This window comes from Pleurodeles waltl, chromosome 7 (assembly GCF_031143425.1).
Source record: "Pleurodeles waltl isolate 20211129_DDA chromosome 7, aPleWal1.hap1.20221129, whole genome shotgun sequence".
Lineage (NCBI taxonomy): Eukaryota > Metazoa > Chordata > Amphibia > Caudata > Salamandridae > Pleurodeles > Pleurodeles waltl.
The window spans coordinates 908,034,774-908,062,713 of NC_090446.1; the positions used below are offsets into that span (position 1 = coordinate 908,034,774).

The 27,940-nt window shown below is 47.5% G+C and overlaps 1 long non-coding RNA gene across 1 annotated transcript in view; it reads right to left on the reverse strand.

The window, feature by feature from the left end:
- Positions 1-1,050: 1,050 nt before the first annotated feature.
- The window catches only part of LOC138247339 (uncharacterized), a 156,768-nt gene continuing 129,878 nt past the window's right edge, over positions 1,051-27,940 (reverse strand). The window contains exon 2 of the long non-coding RNA XR_011194452.1: positions 1,051-2,954. This is a non-coding gene — a long non-coding RNA (uncharacterized lncRNA). The remainder of the gene's footprint in view (positions 2,955-27,940) is intronic.

Here is a 27,940-nt window from a genome sequence, read left to right on the forward strand (position 1 = left end):
AAAATTGCTCATTGCTCATTTGGTATATCATGAGAATTAAATACTTTTGGTAAGCTAATTGAACTACTCTAGTGTTATCAGTTGCCACATTTTTATTAAGTTTCTTGAATCATCTTTTACTGATATACCTCTAAAGTCTCTAAGTTATATCAGTAACTGAGCTTCATTGGAGTACCGGAGATTAAAGTTTTCATTGGTCAACTGGACTGCTGATTCAGAACTAAACCATGGGTCTTCTATTGTTGTTGTCACTTCATGAGCAGATAGTTTTACCACTGTGGTAATTTGAGAAACATTATTGGGTGAGCAGTGTTGGAAGTTTCTGCAGTATGTAACCAAGCAGGGCCTTGAGTGGTTATCAGCAAATGTTTGATTTTTAAAGGCAGCAGCTATAACATCAATGATATTGTTGATACTGAAAATAGAAGAGCTACTTTCTTTTACTGTAAAAAATATTGAGAATCTTTTTTCTCAAAGATTCAAAATATTCTTGCAGAGTTTTTAAATCCTGATTTCTCTTTAAGATACACTTGCTCTGTAAGTAATTGGGACTGAATTCTAAGAATGTCTGACATTTATGTTAAGGTGTTACTGATAGCTCCCACAGCAGCAGCAAGAACTGGATAGATAGGAGGGGTTAATTCAGTGTCTGGCTTTGATAATGTTGCACTGTCGAGCAGCATACAACTCTGTATCATGAACGATTGGCTGTTTTTGAAGTGTGATTGTTAGACCTTCTAGCTCCAAGAGCAAAGATGAGATGTCAAGGAACATAGCAAATAATCTTGGTGTGTAAACTATGATCTCGGCATAGTTCTGCTTGGTTTGCTTCCCACCGGGTGACACAGGTGAACTTGGTTCAATGCACCAACTCTGAATTTGAAAGACTGGGAATTACAGCCCCACAAAACCCAACCCAATACTTTGTTGAAGTTGAGTTGTTGCTTTTGAGATACTAACAATCTCAGCAAAGAGATCAGGAGCACTGTGGCAAGGCAAAGAAACCTATTTAGTTATTCACAATATCACACACCTTGCACTGAAAATAAATGTTTTTAATTAAAAGCATTTATTACAGAAGGACAAATCTGTTTCTCAATACATCTAAAATAAATACACAGGATATCATGAAACAGAAAAAGGCACATTATGGGGAACAAGAGTAAAATGAACATTTATAACGTGGTTAAAATTACATTTAAAACACACTAACCTAAAAAGTACTTCTATGCACTACAGTAAGAGCATGGAAAGCAGAATAATTTGAGGTCTAGAGTGCTTTGGGGGGAAGCGAGTCACTGCATAGCTTCTTGACAGCAAGAGCTGTTATTATCAGCAGAGGCGTGAAGGCAGTGTTCCCTTCGAAGAGCACCGTAGCAACGTTGCCCCAAGACTTGCTTCATCAGCATCAGGCTAGATACAGCATCTTCAAAGTGCACTGCAGTAGTACTGTCTCTGGCCGAATATCATGCGATAATCTGAATGAAGGAGGGACCTCTACTGACATTTGGTCAAGAGGTAGTCCTTGTATACTAAATCTTATCAGCCACTGAAATTTCTGACATAAGTTTAGGAATGTCTGACTATAGAATATGTACATCAAGGGGTGTGCCCCAGACGTTTCCTTATGTGAGCGTATAAGGTGAAATGTTTTCAATTCAGACTACACTATTTTGGCTATGTCTGTATTTGTTCTTATTTGAACTTGACATGGTGATAAGTAGACCCTTGTCTCAGCCTGATGTTGCTTCAGGTGTTATATTTGTCATTATCTGAATGACTTGAAACTTTCACAGTTCTTCAAAAGATAAGGTCAGGTGACATCTGTCAGAGGCAGACATGACAAGGATTCTCCATAAATCAGGAAAAGATGGCGACTAATAGTACCCAAGATGGAGTTAGGGTCTACTAAAGTATGGAGTCAAACCTTTGGACTTTACAACATTCCTAGCTTGTGCATCTGAATGTGAAGTCAGAGGGGCATATCTGATCTGTAGGATTGGGCTAACATCTGAAAATCCACCCAATATTCTAAGACATGCTCTATCTAAAATAAAATACATGATGTATAAAGCATATATTATCAAATGTGAATAATAAATAATGAACAACCTCATATAATATGCAATGAGCAAAGCGAAGCATGAATATTTTGAATCCTTGCATTGTTTCAAGCAATTTGTAATCATTCGTACATAACGCAATCTATATAAAGGTGTTTATGCATGTTGGCAATTAAACATATCAGTGATATAAAATAGGCCAGATAAAAAATGTGACACAAAAAAAAGAAAAGCAAAAATGAGTCTTGCTTAAAAACATTCTCCTAGTTCAGAGTTGCTGTGGTAGGTAGAATGAATATATGTTGTTGACGTCTTCCACTTTACAAATAGCATGTGTAGTTATTATAGAGTCTTGGTAAACGCATGTGTATGGGCAGGAGTCCACACATTTGAAGGATCAGCAATTGGTTGCTCACCTGAGAGACAATGTGCTAGATGTGACTCCTCTTTAGGAGGCTCGAAAAACAATTAATCAAGCCACTCGTCAAGAGCTGCATCAAAGTGCCACAGATGACATTTCCCTGTCATAGGCAGCATCCTGTAGAAGGGACAGATCATTGCTTTGCATTGTCTCTGGCATTCATGTAGCAGTTGGATGATTGCTTAAATAGCATGATAAGCCACTGGAGGCTGCCCCAGCTGTAAGCCGAAGAGTATTTCAGTTGGACAGTTTATGCACCAGAACACAGGTTTCACTTGTGTATCAACCATTTTGTGAAATGAGAGTATCAGACAGCCAAACATGTCCCATAGAATATGCTACTGTCTCTCTGCATCTTTATTCAGCTGGATAAGTGTACTCCGTGTTGTTGATTTCCTTGTCAGAACAGGAGAAATTTGATGACACCATAGCCGCTTAGCAGGATGATGATTGGGAATCCTCCAAAAAGGCTGGAGAATAAAGAGTGGAAAAACAATGGAATTAGTCCCAATACTGCTTTAAATCCAGTCACCAGACAAGATCCAATGTTCTTAAAAAGAAACACAACACCAGTAGTCAGAAAAAAAAAGTGAATATCATTTGCACAACATAAGCAAAATGTGTTGAGTATTGTGTGTTTAACAACCTCCGAATTTCTGAAGCAGTTCTGGCTGTCTGTAGTTTATAGGCTTCAGCCACTGAAGTCAAAGGGATCTCTTGTACTAAGACAGGCAATAGCTTGTTTACCTCATAAAAACACAGATTTCACATCTATATTAGGCCAAGGGATGTTTCTAATTATATTTCGTGGTGGCGGGTACAAGGTCATTCCACAACACTGTATTGTTTCAGAAACCGTTACCGTGTATGACTGGCCAGGTTCCAACCCACAGGACGTAACATTTGTTAGAAATAAATGGGAACCATTATTCAGTAGTTTATGATGTGTGGGGATAGGTGCAGGGGGGGCGGATGAAGCACAACTCAACCCTGGCATCAAAGCGCTACACATTCCATGCAACATAGTGTCACACAGAAGGGAGTGTCCTGGGGGACTCTCAATTTTTTTGCACTGATATACAAAGTCTTCACTTTCATTCAGACAGCTGTAGGAAAAAAGAAACTTCCATGAATGGAACAATTGTGAATTGTGTATAGTTTCATACCAGTCAATGGATTTATATTTCTTGTAATCAAGAGAATGAAACTTTGTAATTGATTTTTTTTTTTTTTAAATATATTTTTATTAACTTTTTGTTTTTACACAGTTTCATATTTGTTCATTTTACATGCATTTTTTGCTTATACTGTTGTATTCTTCTTTTTGCTCAATGTTTGCACTCTTTATTATCGTTGGTCTTAACATTTTTTATTCAATAAATTATGCACATTTACTTGTTAAAGTATATTTCCTTTCTGCAATTCGTTATTCTGTGTAATAAACAATCAAACAACAAACTTGGACCCCTTCTTCCTTGTAACTTGGGAGGGTGGTGCTCGGGGTTGGATACAGGAAGGTAAGGGTGGTGGGAGGGGAAGAGGAAGGTGAGGGGGAGGGAGAACCCGAGGTATGCTATGTACAATTTCTATTGGCAATCGTTTTGAGTTAGTTGGAGGTAGGGAAAGGAGGAAGGGGAGAAAAAAGAAATTCAAATGACCCCAAACGGTCAACTTTGCGGCTTCGTGCAAATGGCTTTTGTGATTGCTAGCTTGAAGATACTATTATGTGCCCATTTTTGAGTGAGGGAAGATGGTAATCCAGGGCGCACCGGCGCACCGTGGAGGTGGCGTGACACTCACGTTGCTTACTATTATTGTCAGTGGATCAGGAGTCAGAGGTCCAACTGTCCTCCCACCTTTACTCTTGGTGCGATCTGTGTGTGGCTAGGGTCTGTTCTTGGGTGCCTGTCTATGTGCTTCCACCATTTGGTTCCATCCTCGGTGTGGATTGAGTTGCACTGGTTTCTCCTACTGGGCTTGCCAGCCTCTTATTTATACTCTCCCAGCTCGTCATTAAATTCTCCCACCCCGGGGCTATAGGAACCTGGCGAATATTTCTGGCTTCCTCTGCTTTTAGGACCTGTAGTTCAGCTCTAGTCCATGTCGATATATCCCTTTTCCAGTCAGACAGTAGGGGGTGATCTGTGGCCTTCCAGCCCCTTGAGATTAGTCTCTTATAAAGAGCAAGGGAAAGGTCCAGAAAGCGCCCCTCCACTTTTCCGCAGAGCGCAGCTGGTCTGAGGCCCAACAGGCACAGCTCAGGGGTGGGTCTTAACTCAGACTCAATCAACTCAGACAGGGTGGGCAATATTTCCCTCCAGCCCGCCTGGATCGCCGAGCAAGTCCAAACCATGTGGTCAAAATCTGCCCCTCCTCCTCCACATCTCGGGCAATTCCCCAAGGCCCCTCCATATATACGGAACAGTCTGTGAGACGTGAGGTAGGTTCTGTGCAAGTAATTATACTGAATGTATCTTAGCCGTGTATTACGTGATATTTTTCGGGGGTAGGTCAGTGTTCTCCTCCATTCTGATTCAGTTAGTTCCCGCCCAATTGTGCCCTCCCACCGTCCTCTCAGCGACCGTAGTGGATCCAAGGCTGCCTCAACTTGGGCCCGATATATTTTAGTGATCAGATGTGATTCTTCCCCTAATGTCAACAGCGAGTTCAGGACCTCGTGTGTGGTAGGCTCTGCTTTCACCGTGCCCCAGTGGGTCTTAAGAGTATGTACTAGCTTCCTATAAAGCAGGAACTGCCCCCCGGGAACCCCTTCTTCAGTTAATTCAGTAAATTCCCTCAACACTGCCTCCCTGAAGAGTCCTCCTACTACTTCTATTCCAGATGACAACCAGGGGCCAAGTCCGGTGTTTCCCGGCCCTTTCCCCCTGGGTTCTATGGCAAGCACCGCCAGTGGCAAAGCTGGGGAATATGGAGGGCCCACTCCCACCCTCTTCATGCATCTTTTCCAGCATGCCAGCGCCACTTTTATCATTATATTGTTCCCAGGGGGGGTTATCTTTCTGTTTGTCATGCATGTCACAATCCACGCCGTGTCTAATGCTCCTTGGGCTGTATATAAATCCAGTTGGCCCTGGCCCGCAAGCCAGCCAGGAATCCACTGTAATTGGGATGCCAAATAGTATGCCTCAAAGTCGGGGGCTCCAAGGCCACCCGCGTTGGGTGGTCTGCAGATAGTTGCAAGTGTAGTTCGCCTGCGCCCATTGTCCCATATTAGTTCTCTGAGTAATGCGTTCAGATCGCGGAACCAGGTTCGGGGTATTAGCAGTGGCAAGTTGGCAAAGTAGTAGAGAAGTCGGGGAGCATGATCATCTTGGAGAGCGACACCCTGGCCATCACCGACAGCCTCAGAGAGCGCCAAAATTCTACAGAGGATCTCAAGGATCGGAGCGCGTTACCAAGGTTGCCCTCTCTTAAGTCTCCCACGTCATGATAGATCTGGATCCCCAGGTATCTAAATGTCCGTGGGGCCCATTTCAGGTCTGCTGGGCAAGTTGCAGGACAACTATATCCAGGCACCAGGGGGAACACATGTTTTATTGCGGTTTAGTCGTAATCCTGACACTTCTCTAAATTCCTCCAGGGCGTTCAGGGCCCAGGGGAGACCACTCGCCCCATCTCTAAGATAGATCAAGATGTCATCTGCATATAGCGATATAATGTGATCAGTTGGTCCCCACTGAATCCCTCTGGCCGCTCCCTCCCCTCACACCCAGGCCGCCAGGGGCTCCATCGCCAGTGCGAACAACAATGGGGATAGGGGGCATCCCTGTCTGGTTCCTCGGTGTACTGGGTAGGCACCAGAGACTGTCCTACCTGTCTTGACCCTTGCCAGTGGGGATGAATATAACAGGTCCACCCAGTCGGCCCAGCCCTCACCCAGGCCCATCTTTAGCATTGTCGCCCTCAGGTAGTCCCACCTAATTGAATCGAAGGCCTTTTCAAAGTCCACTGCTAGCAGCGCCCCAGTTGGTGGCTTCGATTCACTGGGCATGTGTATGATAGAGAAAATACGCCTAAGGTTTAGGGAGGTGCTGCGACCAGGTATGAAGCCGTTCTGGTCAGGATGTATCAAGGTGGGCATAAGAGGCAACAGCCGGTTGGCCAGGATCTTACTGAGGATCTTAAAGTCACTATTTAGCATTGATAGTGGGCGATGGTCTGTCACTGATGCCTCTTTGCTGTTTGTTTTAGGAAGTGGCACTACCAGTGCCTCACGCAATGTACGTGGGAGTTCTCCGTTCTTTGCCGATTCCGTATACATTTCTATCAGCCTGGGGACTAGTAAGGTTTTATACTTTTTATAAAAGTCCATAGGAAGACCATCTGTTCCGGGGGTCTTCCCAGGGGCCAACTGTGCTATTGCCTCGATCGTCTCATCCGCAGTCACTGGGCCCCCCAAGCCGACCCTGTCCTCTGGGCTCATTACCGGTAAAGGTATCCGAGTTAGGAAATTGTCAAGGGTCCCCCTCTCCATGTCTGCGGGCCTCCTATATAGGTGTATGTAGTAATCTCTAAATGCGTAATTGATGGAGTCTGGGCTAAGTCTGCGTGTTCCCCCCCTGTCTAGTACACTTGCAATAGGGTCACTATCTCTGTTCGGTCGCACCAACCATGCAAATAGTCTACCAGATCGTCCCTCCTCTGACTGTATGGATGCCAGGTATCTTTGCATACTATGGCATCTTAGTCGCTCTTCAGCCTGGGAGTGCTCTCTACGTGCACGATCGTACTCTACATCCACTTGCCCTGCAGGGCCCTGTCTCAGCTCCCCCTCATGTATGACCCTCTCCAGCGTGTTTAATTCTCTCTCAAGCGTACGTTTTATCCCCACTGACTGTCCAAGGCAGTGACCCCGCACCCCCACCTTGAGAGTTTCCCACTCTATGCCTCTGGCGGAAGTAGATCCCTGGTTAGTTTCTATATGTTCTGTTAGGAAGCATCTTAATTCCTCCCTGTATGCCTGATCTTCAAGCGCTGTCAGGAGCATTCTCCATGACGGTATGGGGGGGTCTTTCCTGTGATACTCTCAGTGTCAGTAATAGAGGGTTGTGATCTGATATTGTGCGGGCAAGGTATTCAGCATGGGTCACTCTACGAGCCAGTCCCGCAGTGCAAACTATCCTATCGATTCTGGTGTGTACCTGGTGAAGACCCGAATAAAACGAATAATCCCTGGTCGCTGGGTGTTGTAACCGCCAAGCATCTACCAGCCCCCAGGCGTCTAACCACCCAACTAATTTTTTTGCTGTTTTGGTTGATGTTGCTCCCTGTAGTGGGGGGGTAGATCTATCTAGGTCAGTGTCGAGCACTGCATTGAAGTCTCCACCTACTAGTAATTCCCCTGTGCGATGACGTGTAAGGTGCCTAGACAGGGTCGTCATAAATGTTGTTTGGTCCTGGTTGGGGGCGTATATACAACTCAGGGTCAACTGGAGCCCCTGTCATTTCCCTTCCAATATGACAAACCTTCCCTCATTGTCTATGTTGGAGGAATCGATCGTGAAGGGGACCCCCGCCCTAATCCAAATCAGGACTCCCCTTGCGTAAACTGAATATTCTGTGGCAAACACCTGTCCCCTCCATCTCCGCCTTAGTTTCTCTCCCTCTCCGGGTGCGAGATGGGTTTCCTGTAGCATAGCTATCTGCGCCCCTCTCCTTTTTAGAAAGGAAAGGATTCTATGTCTCTTAGCAGGAGTACCCATCCCCCTGACATTCCAAGTTATGATATTGTAGTCTGCCATCCTATTCTCAAGGCCTGTTGTATGAAGGGTCGGCACGCCCAAGGCCCCGATCGATTCCCCCACAAGTTTGTACCTTCCTCATGCTCGTACCATTTCGCACGTGTAGCCGATATAACTAGTAACTGCAAACCCCAACTCCCCATCCCCAGGGCACCTCCGGAACTGTAGGCTGCCCAATAAGTTCTGCAACACTGCAAATTATTCAAACACATCACCGCAATACTCGCCAGTCAGGACTGACAGGCAAGAGTCAGGTCCGGGGGAGCGGCCAGGTCCGGAGGGGCCATTTTGCTTCCTATCTTGTCTCGCCTTTCAGCGCTGGCGCGGGTACAATCTATGTAAGTTCGTCAGCGGTCTGCGGGGTCACTCTTGGTGCGTAAGTCGAGTCCCCAGAGCCATCGGGCGAGGACACCACCGTACTATCTGATTCTTCTTCGGAGATCCCCCGGGGCGACGACTCTCCACCCACCTTGGCCGCTGCCTCCAGGGCCTCTCTCTTGCCAGTTTCCCTCTGTGTCCGCGTTGGTGCTAGTCTCTGGCGGTCTCTGAGTCTTTTCCCCTTCGAGGCCCGCCGGGTCCCGCCCGCCCCGCGGTTTTCCGATACTGGTCGTGTCGGCTGTGTCCCCGATCTTTCAAGCCACTCCCATGCCTCCTCTGGGGTTTGGAAGAACGTGGTTTTCCCCTCCGCAATCACTCGTAGTCTTGCTGGGTAGAGTAGCGAGTACTGTATCCCCTCTTCTCGCAAGGTTCTTTTAACGGCTAGGAAGGAGGCGCGCTTGTTTTGGACCTCTAAGGTGAAGTCAGGGAACAATGTTGCTTCACCATTGGCTACTTTAAATGGGCCCATTTCCCTGGCTTTCTGCAAGAGGATGTCTCTGTCCCTGTAGTGCAGGAGTCTAGCTATTACTGCCCGTGGAGGCATGCCAGGAGCTAGTGGTCTAGCTGGTTCACGGTGAGCTCGCTCCAGTGAGTAGAAGGGGGTCAGACATCCTGGTGCGACAACTGTGCTTAGCCATTCCTCCAGAAACTCCACCATATTCGGCCCCTCGGCCCCTTCAGGGAGGCCCACCACGCGAATGTTATTCCTCCTATTTCTGCCTTCTGCGTCTTCAGCTCGCTGTTCAAGCTTCGCCACTCTGCCAGCCAAGGAGGTCATCGCCGCTGATACATCATCTTGTTTTGGGACTACTTCCGCTAGCGTTGCCTCCGCTTCTTTTACTCTGTCAGCCAATTTGTGATGATCAGCTCTCAGGAGGCCCACCTCTATCGCCACTTGATTGATGTCGCGCTGTAATGTGGATTTGGTGTCCTCAATGGCACCCAGTATTTTGTCTAGAGTATCTTGCATTTTGCTTTGCGGCTGGCTTTGCGTGGTCGGTTCATTCTCCCCCAGTATTGTATGTGCCAGAGGGTCCATGGTTTTGCTCTTATGTTTGCCCTTGGGGGGCATTGGACAGGCAGGTCGGGGCAACTCAATGAGGCTAGCGCCCAGTGCGCTCAGGCCCAGGTCCACCAGTGGCCCCCCGCGGACCGAGCGATCATGAATACGCCGCGCTCAGTCCCCCGGTCGCGTCATATCTACTCCATAGGCAAGAAGCCAGTTTTTGGCTAAGCCGGGGCTAGTATGCTTTCGTAGCTTTGCGTTGTTGTGCGTATAAGCGATTGGTGTAGCAAGGCCTTCCGGTCTGGGTTGGTCCGGTCAACCAAAGGGGGCTCCGCACCCGGGAACAAGGGCATCCAGCCCCCAACACTGGTAGATGACGGCAGATGGCACAAGGCGATTCCACGCTGTCCCGCCCCACAAAGGACAGTCAGTACTCATCTTGGACGGCTCTGGGTGTAGTAAGTCCCGTCGTCGGCATTCGGGGGCTCCCGGGCAGCAAACACCAAAGATCCGTTCGTGCGTTCACCAGGGGGGCGCACCCAAAGCGGGGCCCTCACCGGGCAGCCCCGGGAGGCCCCCCGCCTCCGCGTCTCTCCGCTGTGCGTAGTCCCTCAGCCAGGGAGCATCAGGCTCTGCCTCCCGAGCTGGAGGCCGACTCGCCACCGGTAGGTGCCCCCACCAGGCGCTCCGGTCTGCACCCCTCCTTCAGGGCGGGCCCGCATTCAAGGCCAGCGCCGGGCGCAGCGTACCGCTCGGTCCGGGGCCGCGGCCGCAATCCAGCGGCGACCCACGCGGTCCCAGGCCTGCACCGGGGCGCACGAGCCCGCCGGAGGCCACCCCCGGGGCCGCGGCCGCACTCAAGCCGCCCCGGCAGCGTCGGCCGCTCACCTGCTATCCTCCAACACGGGGAGCCCCCCGGCACAGCGCGTCTCGGCCCCGCCCGCCGGCTGGGCCGCGACCTTCCCGTAGCTCCGATCAGCCCCAGTCACTCGGGGCCCGCTCCAGGGGGGCGAGACCGCACCTCCTCGGTCCCCCCGTCCGCAGCAGTCGACCCACTCCACTTTGGGCACCGGACCGCCCGCTTCAGCGCGTCCAGGCACCGATTTAAAGTCGGCCCCTCCGGAGCCGATCAGCTAAGCGTGCGCCATGCTCGGCTCCGTGGCCACGCCCCCCGAAACTTTGTAATTGATAAAGAAATTATACTGTTTATCAACCTGGTAATAGGTGAATTGTCACTAACAGTAAGTGGTGCTTCTTCATTTGTTCTATACCTAACAGTGTATATGTGGATGCTTTCTATGCCATTGTTGTTTTGTGAGTGTCAAATGATATGGTTCACACATGCCTGTTTTATTGATGTTGCCAAGGCACAAACCTATGTCTCCTTTATAAGGTCCAATGCTGAGGACAAAATGTGATTTAATGATTACACTCTTTAGAAATTGTGTGCATTCCATTGTCAATAACTTTAAAAACTGCATACAGGTTTTCGTGATTGATTTGCATAATTCTTTTTGCAACTTTTTTCTCTGAACAGTTGTCCAATTCATTATAAATGGCATATATTCCTGTGGCCAGGAATCTTATTTCTTTTAGAACATGGTGTCCGAAGAAAGTCAGAAAAATGCATATTTTCATTAAAGAAAGATGTTCTTTTACAGCTGAAAGTCTAGAATGGTCCAGACATTGTTGACATAGCTTACCTACACCCTATTTCATAAGTACTATGGGTAACTGTGTTATAACATGGGTCAGGATAATTAGCATTAGGTCCAGAGTGATGGAAAGAAAAACACGAAACAGGTGTCCTAATCATGTGGCCATAAGGCTAAAACGTAATATAAAAGGGAACCTGTAATTCAACTCAGTTCCCTATTTATCATTTATGTTTGTCTGACATTCATTTGGAATTGCGAATTATTGAACAGAGTTAATTTAGCTTTTATTATAGAAGAAGGTTTCTTTAAGTTCTTCATTGTTCCAAACCCCAGACAGGGAGAGTCTGTTGGATAGTTTTGTACAGAAAAATAATTTATTCGATATTGCATGTCGGGATAAAGACTTCTCTTCCATGCATCCGCCATGGTTTTGTTCCCCAAATACATTTTTCATCAACATTTTGTTTTCCAATACTCCTATCCCTGGCTAGCCAGATTTAGACTGAACTCGGAGTAAATCAGTTTTGTGGTAGTAATTAGATTCTTTGGAAGCTGTTGTGGCTTCTGTAAAAAATAAAAAGCTGACTGGTGTGATTAGGATGAATATCAGGAGGCAAAGCATCACAATGTTCCCACTGTGTGTAATTGTAGATTTCTCTAGCATAACTTGGCCTGTGTATGTAATAATGTTCATAGTGATGATAACAAACCATCTCTTTGCAATTAGCTGAATTCACAGAAATAAACTATTTAAAGCAGTATATGCCTGCAGATCGGACATAATTATTTTAACAGTCTCTGTCCTGAATAGAACCGGATTTGACTATTGTTCATTGAAACTATTATTGCATATGTTAACTGTAGTGCCTCAGTAGGTTTCATAATGTGCTATGGAGCTTTCTCCCATGCTGTGCCTTCAGGCACAAGATAAGATGATCACAGCACTAAGACATCTTCAGGTTTGTGAGATGAAGTGTGTGGTTGTAGTTCATGAACCACAGGTAATGCAATTGTTTATGCAGGGGCAAAATGTCCATTGAGTAAAACCCCTATCGTTGTCAGCGCAGGTAAAAAGAAAAGTTGTGAGTGTGATAGTGGGTATAAAGTAGGGTATGTTTCATTAGAGTGAGAAGGGGTAGGCACATGGGGGGAGGGATTTATTCAGCTATTTGGAATGTGTTAATGCATTATATGTGTTGTTGTTGAATAAATATACATTCAAATTTTGAAATAATGCATATTTTGTACATATGGTACCAATAATTCTCAATTTATTAATTACATTTATTTTTCCAATCAATTATGGAAAAATAAATGTAATTAGTAGTCAGTGAGGATTTAGAACATGCACGCATTTGTAAATTATTTTCTATTGGTCAGACTGTGTTGAATTTATCTGGGTATAGCAGCAATACAGGTCAGGTGGAACTTGTTTTGTGCATAGTAAGGAATCAAGTACTGGTCATTAAATAATTGATAAGCAATAAGCAGTCTGACGGTAGATAATCCTCCATAAAATATCTAGTCATTCTCAATGTCATTGGCCTCTGGAGGCTCTCAAAAGGGCATCAGTTCATGTGAGGTGATATCAGGTGGTAGCTCATAATAACACATGGAGTTGTGTTGAACAGTGGTGAGTGACGTCAACATTAAGGCCCTCATTAGAACCCTGGCAGTCGGTGATAAAGCAGCAGTAATACCGGCAACAGGCCGGCGGTAAAAAAAAAATGTAATCATGACCATGGCGGAAACTGCCAACACAGACAACCACTTTAACACTCCAACGCCACGGCGGTAGCAACAAACACCGCGGTGGTCACCGCCGACAGGCGGAAGACAATGTACCGCCCACACTGTTACAAGGCACCAATCCACCACCTTTTCCGGGCGGTACCAACGCCATCAAAATCAAAAGCACAGCAGAAACAGTACTTGGAACTGAAACCACTCACCTCTCGACACCCAACAAGGAACCAGTACACCATGGAGCCCGAGTTACAGGTGTTACCAATGTTGGTTTACCTCCTCTTCTACCAGGAACATCAAAGACAGCTGCGATGAACATGGTGAGCACTGCACCTAGCACACAGGGGAGGGGGGAGGAAAAAGAGAGTGACACACACACGCAACACTCCCAGCCGCACCCCCAACAACACAAACATAAACACATGCAGCAACATTACAATAACTCCCCGTAGCCCCCTGGAAGAACGCAGGGACCAAATGAAATGATTGTAACAAGTGTAATCATCGAAAATCCAGATAGGCCAACATAACTTTAAAAGTTCAGTGTATACACATATTTACAACAAGTACACAAGTCCGGATACTGTTCCATTACATGTCCGTGGACCAGTGGTCCCAAAAAGCATGGGCGAAGCCCACACATGACACCTGCCTCAAAACGGAGAGAACACTGATGGGGCATCAGGTCGAAAAAAAACAGGCATCTCAGGCGGAAGAGGAGGGGGGACACCTCAGCCGGATGATGGGATGATGCCACTGCTCCACGAGGGGGCTCCATGCCCACTGCTTGGTCCTAGGGAGTGCAAAACCACAGTCTCTCAAGTGGGTGCTTTGCCCACTGCTTGGTCCTGGGGAGTGCAAAGCCACAGTCTCTCAAGTGGATGGGTTGCCCACTGCTTGGTCCTGGGGAGTGCAAAGCCACAGTCTCTCAAGTCTCTCAAGTGGGTGGTTTGCCCACTGCTTGGTCCTGGGGAGTGCAAAGCCACAGTCTCTCAAGTCTCTCAAGTGGGTGCTTTGCCCACTGATTGGTCCTGGGGAGTGCAAAGCCACAGTCTCTCAAGTCTCTCAAGTGGTTGGTAGTTCTGGAGGGGGCTTGGTGCCCAGAGTCCTGCACCTGGGTTGTGGCAGTTCCCATTCCCTCACCTGGGTGTCTTAGCCACGAGATTTTCTGGGAACAGGTAGCATGATACTCTATGGAGGCAGAGACACACTCCACCCTGAGGCAACTTAGCCTGCCAACTGCTGATACTGCTAGTGCTGGTTGTGGTGCCTCATGTAGTGTGTGCAGGGTCCAGGACGTCTCCTGCAGCCTCGGACAACTGCCCACTGGGGATGATGCTGATGTCGGCTGTGGTGGCACTGGCTGGGCATGTCGCGGAGCAGATGGCGGTGGCTGCGGAGGTGTCCGCGGCGGACATGCTGCCGGTGGTGCAGGTGTCAGCACCTTTGGAGGGAGACAACAGGACGTCCCCTGCAGCCTCTGACGGCTGCCCACTGAGGATGATGCTGGGGACTGTAGCAGAGGCAGCAGACGTGCAAGTGGCGGTGAAGGTGGCAGTGGTTGCAGGGGTGGCCACCGCCGTACAGGGTGCTGTTCTGTCTTGCAGAAGGGGTGACACCAGTCCCTCACCTGGAGGCTCCGTGCCCTGAGCTGACTTCCTTTTGGCCTTGTGTCCCTTCCCTACTTTGGAAGTCGCTGCTGGGACTTTGGGACTGTCCTCTTTTGTCTTGGAGGAGGCCTTGCTGGGTGGTTGGTGCGGCTTTTCCCTACGGCATGTGGGCCCCTTCTTCATCTTGGCAGGTGGCGGAATAGGGTGATCCTTGGCCTCACTAGGTGGCACACTGGCAGCCCTGATGGGTGCCGCCCGCGATGTTACTGGACTTGCAGGGACCACAGTGCTTGAGGATTTTGTGGCTGAGGTGCTGGGCTGGGATCTGGACATCCTGGCCCTAGGGGAAGGACGGGGAGAGGTATAGGGAAGAGGTCAATGGAAGCTAGGAAAAGTTTTTTAGACACACTGGGACAGGAAGATAGAGGGGGTTTGGGAGTGGAGGAAGAGGTAGTGGTTGTAGGAGGTGTACGTCTGCTGAGTTTGTGTGAGGGTGCATTGGCTATAGGCTTTGTGAGGTGGATGGCTGTTGAGTGGGTGTGTGCCTGCGTTTGTGTACTTTGGGAGGAGAGCTCACAGACATACTGGGAGAGGACACAGGGGACGTGTGAATGGTAGTGGGGTGGTGATTGCACATGAGTGGTGTGTGGTGATGGGCGTGCTGGTGATGGAGGTAGTGGCTGAGGATGTAGTGCATGCAGGTGTGAGTGGAGATGAGACTGGGAGGGAGGTGGAGGACATGGAGTAGGGGGACACAGTGGAGGCAGTGGATGTTGGTGTGTCTGCATGGGTCTGGTGCTTGTGTGAGTGCCTGTGGGATGTGTGGTGCTTATGTTTGCCATGTCCACTCTTGTGTGTTGATGAGTGTGCATGCTGGTCTGATGGTGTTCTTGGGATAGGCTGAGGTAGAGGGGATTGGGTCTGGGTAGTGGATGTTGGAGGGGGGAGGCTGGACACAGGGACAATGGCTGCCATCAGTGCTGAGGCCAGAGCCTGAAATGCTCTCTGTTTGCCTGCCACACCAGAATGAATGCCCTCCAGGTATGCATTTGTTTGCTGCAAATACCTCTCGACACCCTGAATGGCATTCAAAATGGTTGACTGCCCAACAGTGAGGGATCTCAGGAGGTCAATAGCCTCCTCACTGAGGGAAGCAGGGCTAACTGGGGCAGGGCCTGAGGTGCCTGGGGCAAAGGAGATGCCCTCCCTCCTGGGTGAGCGGGCACGGTAAACACGCTGAGGGGCTGCTGGGAAGGTGGTGCTGGTAGGGGGGGTGGTGGCTGTACCTGTTGTTGCGGTGGGCACATAGGTGCCCGCCACCGCAAGGGAGCTCCCATCAGAGAAGGAGTCGCTGTCGCTGGTGTCTCCTCCTGTCCCCGTCATGGAGCTCCCCTCGCCCTCCATCCCACTGGTGTCTTCAGACTCTGTAAAGTCACCCTCCCGGGCCACGTGGGTTGCAGCTCCCTTCTGCTCCTGTGCCAATGCTCCTCCATTATATTATGCTAATGCACACAAGGACAGGGTGACAAAACAAAAAGGGGGGGAAGACAGAGGAGACACATGGTCAATGCCAGCAACAACACCACAGTTGGCGGACACAACACACAGGGTGCAGCCCTATGCACTAGGCCATGCACTAACTGTATTCAGAAAAATCACCTGCCCATGAGGGACTGTGCCTAACCCCATTTGATGCACACCTGGAACCCACAGTAGCCTGACTAGGTGTAGATGGCCACTACCACTTTTGGGGTTGGAGTGCCACATAGCCTGCCTAACAATGGGCCTACCCTAGCAAGTTTGCACTGTCCTAGGGGAACCCACTTCCCCCACCCAGACACCTCATACAGCATGCAGAGTCAGCTGAATGAGACTGTACTCACCACCTTGTGGCTGCTGTGACGCCGTCAAGCGCCCATCCAACTCGGGATATGCCACTGCAAGGATCTGGTACATCAGGGGGGTCATGGTGCGACGGGCACCCCTTCCACGTTGGAAGGCCATCCCCAGCTGGGCCTCCGCCGTCTTCTTCCTCCAGCAGCGCAGGTCCTCCCATCTTTTGCGGCAGTGGGTGCTCCGTCTATGGTAGACCCCCAGGGTCCGCACTTCCTTGGCGATGGCATGCCAAATACCCTTCTTCTGGTGGGCGCTGACCTACAGGAAAAGTGAAGTAAGAATGGATTTTACTCCCCTGTCCGGTTCTTCTTACTAATTGGCCACAACTTCCCACCCTGGCCCAGAAACACATACACTGACCATCCTCACATGCTGGCCTCAGCCCCCCCTGTATCTTCCATCCACCCCACTCCATACATTCATGTCCCATCCATCATGCTCACAGTGTACTCACCTGTTTGTCTGGAGGACCGTAGAGTAGCGTGTACTGGGGGAGGACCCCAGCCACCAGGTTGTCCAAATCCTCCGCGGTGAAGGCAGGGGCCCTTTCCCCAGACACTGTAGCCATTGTCGCTTCCAAACTGAGGTCACAGTAGCACTTGCAGTGTAGGTCCTCTCCTGTTGAAAGTCAGGTATCAAGTGAGTGAACAGATAGAAAATGGCGGTTACGTCACTGCCGGCGTACATCGTCATTGGGTCCTGGAACCCATAGGGCCTAATGATACCCAATGCTGAATTGTGCTGCGGTCTTCTTCCACCTACCTTGATGCTGCACAATGCCAGCGCAGTTACCTCATTTCCCCTAGTCCCTCCTTACAGGTCAGGCAGCCACCATTTCAGGGGGCCACATGGCAGGGCAACTAACTGCGTCACAGCACTTTTGCGCAGGAATGCGGACAGACAGCGCCACACACCGATTACATCACAATTGTTCAAAACAACCTTGTGCAAGCTATGTGGTGTATGACCCTCTGCTCACCCTTCTCCTCCATAGGGCACATCCACTGGGGCAGATGATGAGATGGCGTCATCCTCCGGTATATAGACCCCTGGTGGACTTGTCAACAATGGAAGACAGACACATCATTATCACCTACAGATTTGATTGTGCCACAATCCATGAACTGTGTGCCCAGTTGGAGCCAGACCTGTTTCAGCTAACCGCCAGCCCACAGGAATACCCCCTCTAGTGCAGGTCCTGTCAGTACTCCATTTCCAGTGGGTCCTTTCAAACAACAGTGGCCATGGCATCAGGGATGTCACAGCCAATGTTCTCTAACGTGTTGTCCAGAGTGTTGTCTGCTCTGCTGAAACACATGCGCAGCTACATCGTTTTCCCTCAGGTGGAGGATTTTCCTACAGTGAAAGGTGACTTCTATGCCCTGGGACATATCCCCAACATCATTGGTGCCATTGATGGTACTCATGTGGCATTTGTCCCACCCCGCAGGAATGAACAGGTGTACAGAAACCGCAAAAGCTACCATTCATGAATGTGCAGATGGTGTGTTTGGCAGGCCAGTACATCTCCCATGTGAATGCCAAGTATACTGGCTCTGTGCATGATGCTTACATCTTAAGGAATAGCAGCATCCCTTATGTGATGGGCCAACTCCAGAGGCACTGGGTGTGGCTAATAGGTGAGACCAATGTCCCAACACAGTTTGAATAGGTGAGTCCCTAAGGGTTGGTGTGTGTCTAACAGTTGTCCCTCCATATTTGCAGGTGACTCTGGTTACCCCAACCTGTCATGGCTACTGACCCCAGTGAGGAATCCCAGCACAGGGGCAGAGGAACGCTACAATGAGGCACATGGGCAAACTAGGAGGATTATTGAGTGGACTTTCGGCCTCCTGAAGGCCAGGTTCCGGTGTCTCCATCTGACAGGTGGCTCCCTATTCTACTCACCCAAGAAGGTGTTCCAGATAATCGTGGCATGCTGTATGTTGCACAACCTGGCTTTGCAACGCCAGGTGCCTTTTCTGCAGGAGGATGGGCCTGATGTTGGTCTTGTGGCAGCTGTGGAGCCTGTGGACAGTGAGGAGGAGGAGGGAGAAGAAATAGACAACTGAAACAACGTCATCATGCAATACTTCCAGTGAGACACAGGTAAGAGACTGGCACTGCTCCTCTGATATCATATTACTGTAGGACTTTGCATGAATCTGTCTTTTTCCTCTGTGTATGGACCCTGACAGTTCACTTTGGCTTTCCATTTCACAGATCTGGGTACCACTTTCTGCCTTCTGCTATGTTTACTGCTGCCCAACAAATGTCGAACATTGGTATGTGAAAATGAACATTGACATTGCTATTTTTCAGAGAGGTTGTAATAACACACTTGTGAAAGTACAGACTGACTCCAGATCGTTTTGTGAATCAAGGGTGATTATTTAAGTGCTATTCAGTGGAGGGGTATGTGCAATGGGCTGGGGTGATGGTGGAGGAATGTCCATGGTGGAGTCCAGTCTATTGGTATCACAGGTGCATTGTCCAAGGGGGCATAGGAAGTGGAGTAATGGCAGTTCAAGGTTGTCAAGGTGACATAGTGGGACAGAAGGGTGACAATCAGGAGAGTCTTATTTCCTGGCGATGGACTTGGCAATGTTCTCTGTCTTGTGCCTGGATCTCAGGGACCGTTTGCAGGGTGGTTCTCCTTCTGCAGGGAGTGGGGTGCTGGTTGCCTGTTGTTCCTGTGGCAGGACTTCCTGTCCACTAGCGCTGGCAGACGTGGAGGGCTGCTCATCATTCAGGCTAGTGTCAGGGGCCCGTTGGTGTGCCACTGTGTCCCTCATGGTGTTGGCCATGTCTGCCAGCACCCCTGCAATGGTGACCAGGGTGGTGTTAATGGACTTCAAGTCCTCCCTTATCCCCAGGCACTGTTCCTCCTGCAGCCGCTGGGTCTCCTGAAACTTGGCCAGTACCGTGCCCATGGTCTCCTGGGAATGGTGGTATGCTCCCATGATGTTGGAGAGTGCCTCGTGGAGAGTGGGTTCCGTGGGCATGTCCTCCCCCTGTCGCACAGCAGTCCTCTCAGCTTCCCTGTTATCCTGAGCCTCTGTCCCCTGAACCGTGTACCCACTGCCACTGACCCCAGGTCCCTGATTGTCTTGGGTTAGTGGGGTTGCCTGGGGTCCCTGTAGTGGTGGACACACTGCTGATTGGCGTGTCCTGGGGACAGTGACATGGGCACGCTGGGTGGATGCTGTGGTGGTGTTTCCTGAGGGGGGAGGTTCAGTGGTGGTTTGTGACTGTAGCAGGGGAACCGACTGTCCAGAGATCCCTGATGGGCCGGGCTGGTCATCTTGATCCAGGCGTGCAGAGCTGCTGTCGTCACTGTGGGCCTCTTCTGTGGGGGGACTGGATATGGCTGGCACCTCCTGTCCCTGACGTTTGGTAGGGGTCCTGTTGGGGTGTAAATGCATAGTTATTGTATCTGCGTGTGCCATCTTGTGCAATGGGTGAGTTACCATCTACTCCTGTGTTTGCATTATCGGCTTGACCCTTGTGTGATTGGTGATTTTGGGGCCTGGGTGAGTCTCTCTACTGGAGATGCTTTGGTGATGGGTGTCCATGCATTGGTGTTACAACCAGGGCTTGGTTTTGGGATGTGTGGGTTGTGATGGGGTATCTGTGGGGTGTTGGGGTGATGGATGTGAGGGTAGGGGTTGGAGTTTGTGATGGCATGCAGGTAGGGTGGGGGGGATATAGTAGTGTAGATTTGACTTACCAGAGTCCAGTCTTCTTGCTACTCCTGCGAAGCCCATAGGATGCATGATCACCAAGACTTGCTCCTCCCATGTTGTTAGTTGTGGGGGAGGAGAGGGGTGCCACTGCCAGTGCTCTGTACGGCTACCTGGTGTCTGGAAACCATAGAACGTACCTTCCCCCGTAAGTCGTTCCACCTCTTCCTGATGTCATCCCGTGTTCTTGGATGCTGTCCCACTGCGTTAACCTGTCGACAATTCTCCGCCATAGCTCCATCTTCCTTGCAATGGAGGTCTGCTGCACCTGTGATCCAAATAGCTGTGGCTCTACCCGGATGATTTCCTCCACCATGACCCTGAGCTCCTCCTCAGAAAACCTAATGTGGTGTGGGTGATGTGTGAGGTGATGTTTGTTGTGCTGTGTGATGTGTTGTGTTGGTGTGTGTTCTTTGAGGTGCGTGGATGTTGTATGAGTGATGGTGTTGTGTGCCTGTGGATGCAGGTGTTGTGTTTGCTATTCTCTCTCTCTGCTTCTTCCAAAAATGCCGTTGTAAGGGGTTGTGGGTAATGTGGGTGGGTGTTTTATAGTGGTGTGAGTATGTGGGTGTGGTGTGTGTATATTTTGAATTGTCCAATGTGGTTGTGTTTTGTAAATGTGTGTGTATTTTGAGTGCAGCGGTGTGTACCGCCAATGGATTACCGCGGCTGAATGACCACCACGTTGATTCATGGGTCGTGATACTGTGGGCATATTCCTGTTGGCGTGACGGTGTAGGTTTTGCTATCGCCATTTTATCACTGACCTTTGGTGTGGCAGACTTGTGTGGGTGTCTGTATTGTGGCGGATTACGAGATGTGGGTCGTAATACCTGTAGCGGATTTCCGCCACGGTATCTTGACGGCCGTCATCACAGCGGTAAGCGGGATTTACTGCCAGGTTTGTAATGAGGGCCTAAGTGTGTTTGAAGAACGCAGTGTTGTGTATAGAGCACTGTGCTCAAATAATTCTGGCTAGAAACTCAAACTAGTAATGTTACTGCTTTGTTCAAGGGGTAGGGTATTCAGAATAGTGAGAGGCTGAAAGGCACTACTCTGAATCCTTCATGTCTGTGAGGGGCTGCTGTAGAGGACTAGCCACATAGTGCTTTTTCACGTGATCGATGAACACCTGTCTGCTGGGCTCAGGGATAAACAAAGGAGGCAACCTGAAGGTTCTGTTGCCTTTTACCCAGGGAATAGTGATGGGTGGTCTGTAGGATGTTCAAAGGCTTGCTTGTCATTGCTTTTTTTCACAACATAGGACCCAACGTTGGGAACCCACCCGTCTGCAGTAGTAATGACCTTCTTTTCACAAGTGGCTGCGTCGGAGTGGTTCCCATTAGATAGCTGGTCTGACTTCTTCGATACTCTGCAAAACATTCAAACATTTCTCCAAGTCAAAAGTAACTTCATCTGCCACCTTCCCAGGATTATCTAAGCCAAGCACGTACATAGGAACTCTGAAGAGACCCTTGTGTGGAGTGTCCTCCCAGTACTCAGTACTCATCTAGACAAGCTATTTAATGCTCTCTGGACTTCATACAGATTATGGTACCAACTGAGGCTTGAACTTTGCACTCTAGCAGTGAAGGATTGATTAATCATGCCATTACCATGTTCAACAATGCCATTTGATTCAGCTTTAAATAGGCTGCTAAATTGCAGACAAACTACCAGAGCAGATATCCAATCGCTGTAAACTATGGCGACAAATGCAGAACCATTATGTGAATTAAATGAATGAACTGCCCCAATCACTACAGACACTGCAAATATTTTATTATGGCTGAAGCACTCTCAATTCTCCGTGGCCAAACCCCTAGGGATTGAGAACATGAACCGATTACCACCAATATGTACTTATCCATTGGCTGAATTAAGTGGATGAATGTGATCCAAATAATTCACCCGGAAGAGGATGCTAGAGATTGTGAGGGAAGGTGATTGAGGGTCTTTTGACAGTGGAGGGTTTAATCTATTGACAAACGTCATGCTGACTAACATAATTCTTAATCAGTTTATGTAAACCAGGCCACTAGTAGCGTTGTTGTAGCATTGCTATGATTACATTGACTTCTGCATAAACAGATGCTTGTCCCTCATGGACTTCTTTGATTAAATCTAATCTGGACAGATTAATAGGTATTATTCTGTCTCCCACTATTGCTAGTGTGACTGCTGGAATGTTGTCTGAATTAAGGGTGTCTGAGTATTTGGGAGGCAAGCATGCAGGAGGTTTCCCACCTTGCTTGGTTGTGTTAACGTATCCATGTTGATGTTGGTTGGAGATCTGGTAAGGACTGCTAATTTCAGTCTAAATTGCAGCCTTAGCAGCTAAATTGACTGCACAGTTCTCTTTAGCATGAACGCCATCAAGCTGATGTCCCAAAGTGTGCCTCACATGGACCAATGGAAGCTTATTTTGTAAGACCGCTGTCTATCAGCAACGCTGTTTATTCTTTATAGGTTTTCCCTATGAACCCTTGAATCCATTCAGATGCAGCTACTGTGGAAATATTGCTTGGGTATCTATTAAAAGGTAAGGAATCTGCTGCTAGAATTCTCAATCTGATGAACATCTTACCTTTGATAATGCCTTATCTGGTAGAGACTCTAATCTACCCATAGATTTCTTACCAACCCGCACAATCTCCCTACTCAACAAAGAGGTTCAGGTACGAGGGACAACCCTTACAGTGCCTTAGTGTTTTACACACCAGTAGTCAGTGCTTATTGTGGCTCTGCACTCCTGGCCTGGAAAGCTTGGGAAAGTAACTGATATCAGTGTGCTGAGTTGGTGCCTATGTGGGTACCGTGCACATCACTTCTGGCTTGGCTGACATGAAACTGAGCGATGCCACCTATCGGCACGCAGGTGTATTTCTGAAATCTTCCAGATCCAGTCTGATGCCTGGGGATATAATCAAAGGTAAGGAATCTGCAGCTAGCTAGTGTCTACCAGATAAGGTGTTACCGAAGGTAAGCAACTTAGTCATTAGATTCAAGCTTCTGCTTGTAGAGCATGCAAGATATCAGTGTGCATGTTTGTCCACTGTTTGGTTGAAAACGTGTGCAAAATCAGGTCATTCAAGGGCTTAACTTCTCTTGGCATAGTGAGGCAAGTATATGCATTGCCTTCTGTATGATATATCAGGAGGCTGCAAGGTGGCACACTGTTGAAGTAAGTTCAGAGCCAGACCCTTTTCCTTGCTGGACATCTTGTATCCTACAAAGGTCAACATCAGATAAGCAATTTATTTTTATTTTTTAACCATGTGATGTTAATATAACGGCTCTGTCTTCCCTAGTTAAGTGCAGATCTAAATCATCATCAGTAAGATAGATATGAATCTGTGACAACGCCTCTGGATCTGGCTTTGGATCTCCGTGATGCTAGCTGAAAATAAGTCAGGATTGTTCTTAGAGCCCCTAGGCAAACTTCAGAATGAGAACAGCACCCTGTCAAAACATAAAGGCGGTTAGATGCTCACTTTCAGGTTTTGACAAAAAAAGAGTTTGGAAATATCCAGGGTCATTTTGTATTTTTCTGCACCAGGTTGGTCATTAAACTTGTGCTATGTGCATTTTGCATCGCATAGGTCCACATATGTGAATTTATATTCCAGTAGTGTAAAACTATTGTATAGGAATAATCAGGTGTGGAGGATGGAAAAGGGGCATGTTCATAGGCGACAGACAAGGCACTGTTATTTCCTGGTATTGCAGCTGATCTAATATTGCATTTATACCACACTTTGCTTCTGGCTTTAAATGGTTTTGTGCCTGTGCTTGAGGCTCTCTGGGTAAGGGAATGACATGTGGATTTAAGTGTTGTCCCACCCCACTTGATTTCTGTATAAGGCCAGGACCTGTCTTACCGCCCATTCACTGGTGTAGATTTCCCTGATGTTTTTAGGTACTATGGGAGAAAAGGCTACCCTTAAAATGTTCTGTGCTGGGGCACTTCTCTAATAAAGACTGGAGGCCAGTCTTCCGCTACAATAATATCAAAATCATTGGACAGTTGTGAACAGAAGACTGCTTTAATGTTACGTAGTATTACCCTTTAATTTGCGTTTAAATTATAAACCCTATCAGGAGGATTTAAATTAGATCTGGGGTCTCAATTTGTATAAAGTCATGAGTTGGATTTGCATCCAGAAACCTCTAAAGCATCTGATGCACTGTCATGACTAATGCTGCGCTGTCTAGAAGCCCACTCGCCCAAGTCCTGTTTCACAGGAGGACAAGTAGCTATATCGGCATATTTTTTTAAAAGTCCTGCTGACCTCTTCTTTACTGGAGGTTTAGAGTCCAGTCCTTTCTCCTCCCTCTTTACGCTGATGTCCGTCCTGTGTCGTACTTAACTTTTTCTACTGTACTCCTCCTTTCTTCGGTACTCAGATCAACACCCTCTTTCTGTCGTTTACTGTCAGTGTCCTGGAAACTAAAAAGAAAGTGAAGAGCAGTTCCTGTTTAATTTTTGCAGTCTCTCAGGTTATAACCACCCCTACTGGATTTGCAAGAAACTGGTGATCCAGTCTTTCTTTTTTCTTTGTCCATGTGTACCTTCTTCCCTTCTTTTGCAGATTTCTGTTAAACGGAATGCTCTGTCATTTGTAGGTTTTAAATATGGCTTAATAGGTCGTCTACCCAAAGTATCTCAAACCACAGAGGTATAAACTTCTGCAATTATTCTCTATTTCTCTTTCACAGTCTTGAACTGGAATCGCTTCCAGTCTTGGATGTATAACCAGAACCGCACCATCTCCTTTAATGTTACTCAGGATGATGATGATGATGATGAAGGAGACTGTAGCAAAGTTCCCAATTAGCTTCATATGTAAGTCCAGAGCTGGTGCAGCTCCATGCTTATTCTGTACCTGCTTAAGTACACCACAGAGAACTGCCAATAAAGGTGTGTCATGCGTGCTAATGTAAATGCATGCATAGATGCTTCCCCAGGTAGTTACATGCCTCTATGGGTGGCACCATTCCAATAGGAAGACACACAGCTAGTATTCTATGCTTATCTAAGAGTGTACAGTAAGTAAGTGATCCTTTGGACCACTGCCTGCTCTTAAAAAATGTTTTTACATACATTCTCAAAGGGGAAGGGTTACCACCTACTTAAAGTAGGTAGTAAAATGCAAATGTTTGGCGTCTGCATTTTGGTCGGGAAACATTAACACTTACCACTGGGATTCGGTATTAGGAAGCAACGCCCTAAACACGCCCCTTCCTAATGCCGACTCGCAAACCCAATTTGCAAATAGGTCAGAGGTTACTGAATCGTTATTAGGGCTGTGTACACTAAAAATGCTTTCTTGAGGTCGCAAATAGCCTGATTCTATGAATCAGGCAATTTGCAACCTCAAAAAAGCTTTATACATCTGGTCCTAAATCTTATCAGAGATTGACGTTTAGGAGTGGCTGACATAAATTATGTGCATCCCAAATGTCACCTTGTGTGAACATATAAGGTGAAATGACGTGAACTCAGACTACACCATTTTGGCTATATGGCTGTATTTGTTCTTATTTGACCTTGAAATGGTGATAAATAGACATTTGTCCCTGACCGATGTTGCATCAGGTGTTATGTCTTTCTTTAGCCAAATGACTTAACACTTTCACAGTTCTTCGAGAGATAAGGTCAGCTGATATCTGTGTAAGTGCAGACATGACAGTGATTCTGAATAAATTGTGGACAAGATGGTGACTTGTAGTACCTAAGATTATGGAGCTCTGCTCCGCTGGCGGAGCTAACAGAGTTTTTGGGACTCCGTTCTCCGCTTGGAACGCAGAGTTATCCGAAAAAACTCCACTAGCCCCGCCAGCAGAGTGGAGTGCAGCCCAGTGAGGACACTGCACTTGCGCTGTGCAGCTCATAACTGGGCTGCAGCGTTCACTGGAGCAGACCAGGGGGAGGCAGCCACACTGACTCTCATCTCCTTTGGACACCCAGGAGGGACTTTTAACTGGGGTCAGAATGCTTTCTAGGTTGCTGCAACACAAAAATTTAATTATTTGCCTCCTACCATCGGATCCTTATGATGCATAAGAAAGCAATCAAAACATTACTGTTCAGGAAGACCATCCCTCACCTCTAGACACTTATTTAATCTTAGTGCGCAGTGTTCTTTAGAGCATTCACATATAGCACCAGGTACCTTCATTGTAAACGCGTTCCACAAATACATGCCCAACATACACAGCGCCTCCTAGGCTTTTTGTAGTGCCTCTTTGGGCACAATTTCAATCACAACGGCCTGCCAGTGTTAAGTAAGAACCTTGTCTACTTCCAGCACATGTCTTTTTGATTTCATATTTATCTGCCCGTACATGTGTTGTACAGTCACCTGTCAATGGAAAACATCATGATACTGATCACTACAGAAATAATAAAACAGCCTCAAAGGCTTCGCTCTCCCGATACCCAACCTTTACCTTGATCTAGGAGCCTGGTCACATCACTCCTGTCCCTAATCTACTTTAGCAATGATCCTCAGATAACAGACCAAACTGAAAGGTTAAATATTACCTAGAACTTAAAGGAATGCTTGGATGTGTCTGAAAACCAACTTTTCTAAAATATTTCTCTGCTAGAGAAGGAGCAAAACTGGTTGGTAGTTCCCTAGTTCGTTGACTTTGGATTTGGTTTCTCATAAGAGACCTAACTACAGCATCTTTCCAAACACTGGGGGCTGTACCCTCAAAAAAAGCGTGAATTAAAAAAAACTTCTTAAGATGAAAATCAGACTAGACTTCAGTGATTTCGTGATCCACGTTGGGCAGATGTCATTCAGAGGTGTTGTCCTTGGAGCTCATTGAGAACTTCCTAGAACGTCCATTTTCCAGATGGAACGAAAATGAAACCAGGCAGAGGGCACTGGAACGTACCTTACGTCTGAAGAATCTACAAAAGTCTCAGAAATTCTGAAGCAATCAACATGTGGTGTAATTAGAGCTATTTGTTAGAAAATAAATTTGCGAAAACTATTGCAGAGTCTGCAGACAGGTGGCAGATTGTAAAGGAAGGAGTGTGGCTAATTATGGAGAAATGTTCTTTAAAACAAAGTGGCAGAATTTAGTATGCATTTAGAATAATTAACGCATTTAGCTTCTCTAATTTTGGAATAATATATTGTTACTCTTTTGTAGGTAACAGCTTTTAAATTATATTTAGTACACTAACATCGTTCAGTTTGGCATGAAAATAATTTAAGGATCGCTAAATCAAGGGTAAACCAAGGATTATGCCTCCATTTGGGGTTGCAGTTACAACTTTTAGTTTGTTGAAGTGTGTTGAGGCAAGCTGCCATCATATCTTCAACCTGTTCCCATGTTTAGGACATTGATGACTAACTTAAGCCTTTTGAAGACTGTTCAAATGGAGAAAGGCAACGAATGAAACTAAGGTGAGTTTCCTCCAGGTTCTGGCAGGAAAATAAAATGTAGCCTGTTTCATATGTCAAATGTCTTACGTTTGAGGGAGAAAGGAATAGCAAGCTGATCTGACCAGGGGAGATCAAAAAAGTTACGCAATTTTCAGAGATGATCTGATGAAAAAAAACAGTTACATTGAGAAGATGTTTGGAATGAGGTCTTGTGATGCTGCTACTGAGAATCAGGTTGCAGGTAGCAAGATTCT